Source organism: Temnothorax americanus, unplaced genomic scaffold (genome assembly GCF_048541705.1).
Source record: "Temnothorax americanus isolate GAGA-0224 unplaced genomic scaffold, ASM4854170v1 Scaffold224, whole genome shotgun sequence".
Taxonomy (NCBI): Eukaryota; Metazoa; Arthropoda; class Insecta; order Hymenoptera; family Formicidae; genus Temnothorax; species Temnothorax americanus.
The window spans coordinates 1-2,233 of record NW_027509365.1 but is presented as its reverse complement, the minus strand read 5'-3'; the positions used below and the strand labels follow the sequence as shown (position 1 = coordinate 2,233).

Here is a 2,233-nt window from a genome sequence, read left to right as displayed (position 1 = left end):
GTTACGTCTATTATTATGTTTACTCGATTTAATACGCAAAAAAATACAAAATAATAAAATAATACCTTCCACTAACTAGGTCCTCTTGCGCACTTATAATTTTAGAATCGAGTTCCCTATTTGCTCTTGTACGAGGTCGTCGAGGTCTAATACCATTCTTTAAGCGACGTAAATTTAATTCTTGGTCAGTAATCAAATGTGATAATTTATTTGGAAAAAGATTTTTAAATTGGAGCCTTATTTATACTTATAATGTAACATCACATATATGTGACACAAATTTTGTAAAAAAAATACTATAGGTCGTCATACATTTGTGATAAATTACGTAAATTGTCTATTTCTTACAAGGAATGCATGCATATAATCACGTATGTATAAAAATATTTTATGTACTTAATAGAAAATATTTTGCCATTATATTGATACAAACATTACCTAAAAATGTCCATACATTTGTATTCCTTGTTCCTATTTTTTGTACTGCGATATTATGGAAACTTTCCACTATGTTGTTAGTACGTACAGGACAACGGTAGGTACTAATTTTTGATGCCATGTTGGACCAGGTAAGTCTCAGATATGACATAAATTGTAAAATATGTGGATATTCATTTGACAATAAGTCAGCTTCAGTTTGTATGATGGATAAAGCTTCTTGAAACTTTTCTGGTGGTAACAAAGGCAATGTCATAGTCATTGACAGTACAGTTTTTGTAGCACTTGAGAGGTGTAGTTTTCGCCATTTACGCAGAACAGCCTAAAAAAGAAGGAAAGAGATGTAATTTAATTTAATGCAATTTTTTATATTTTTTATAACATTAATCAATCAAAAGACAATGTCTTATCACGTATGACATATATTTGTAGTAAAAGACTCCGAAATAAAAGAAATGGTAATTACGTTAAAATAATAAAATATAAAATAATATTTGCGATATATTTAGCATATTTGTAAACATTTTTGTATTTTTTCTTTTACTCTTGAGCAGTCAATATCAATTTTAGTTAAAGACGTAACATAACATAATATACGAAATTCAATTTTTACGTATATACAAAAAGCAGGGCCAATTGGTTGTAATATCAACAAATACTTTCGTAACTTATATTTAATCATAATTTGTGCATAATACTCATATTACTCTTTGAAAAAAGTACAAAAATTCAGCATAAATGAAGCAAGTAACTTATAAATTTTTAGTGACATATTGTCGAAGTCCAAAATTTCTGCGATATAATGGCAAAATATAACAATATTAATAAAAATATGATTATATATACCTGATTGAAGTGAAACCAACATCCAGTTAATTTAGCTGTAGTAAAATTTTTATTTAATGATTTCACTGCAGCCATTTCGAAATCACTCATAATAAATTTTATATTTTGTTTAAGTTGTGGCACAAGTTCTATAATTTTGTCCCATAAAGCATCATATAAAGTTGTTGTACGTACATTACTCATTACGAATAATGTTGCAATGCCCTGAAAATACAAGTTATAAATAATGTTTAAAATATAAAGGAACATCTTAAAATTATAATATATACTTACTGTATCCATGTATCGTATATGTACAGTGTAAAGCTGTGCAATATGAGGCTTGCGAGGGAGAGAACCTTAAGAATAATAAATAAAATTAGATTTAAAATTGTACAATATTATCTGTTACAATATTTTGTTGTACTATTACGATTTTTTTCAATATAAAAAAATTAATTTAATTTCTTAATTTCGAGAACAGATATTTGTACTTACAGAAAATGTTCCATCTACGTAAATTTCAGTAGTAGAAGCTAATGCATCTAGTAAATAATTGGTTGATAAAATTATTGCAGTTTTTCCATTCGATGTAGTTATATTTTCTTTATAATTATGTCAGAGTTTTTTAGAATATCATATAATGATGCCAATGTATTAGGTACACGTGGTTGGCTCTTTGTACGTTCACGTCGCATGTTACATCTCATAGACGTAAAACTTAAATATTCTGCTGCATCTGGATTGCTAGAAACAAAAAATATCATATACTTTTACTTCGCCAGTGAGTAGTAAAATTACAAAAATCCTTTGTTGCGATCAAACTGGCTAATATTTATTTAACAAGCACAACGCGTTTCAACCGAGATTCCGGTCCTTCTCAAGTGCGTACAATAAATTAACGCTTGCAAAACACTTCATTATAAACAATGTGGCAGCAATGAGTCTACGAACTAAAATATAAAAAAAA

The 2,233-nt window shown here is 27.9% G+C and overlaps 1 long non-coding RNA gene across 1 annotated transcript; it reads right to left on the bottom strand.

Moving 5' to 3' along the window:
• Positions 1–386: 386 nt before the first annotated feature.
• Positions 387–1,960, bottom strand: LOC143898226 (uncharacterized). Its single transcript, XR_013257143.1, has 4 exons — positions 1,762–1,960; positions 1,558–1,622; positions 1,285–1,488; positions 387–760 (listed from the first exon to the last, which is right to left on the bottom strand). It is a non-coding gene; the product is annotated as an uncharacterized LOC143898226 (long non-coding RNA).
• Positions 1,961–2,233: the final 273 nt, after the last annotated feature.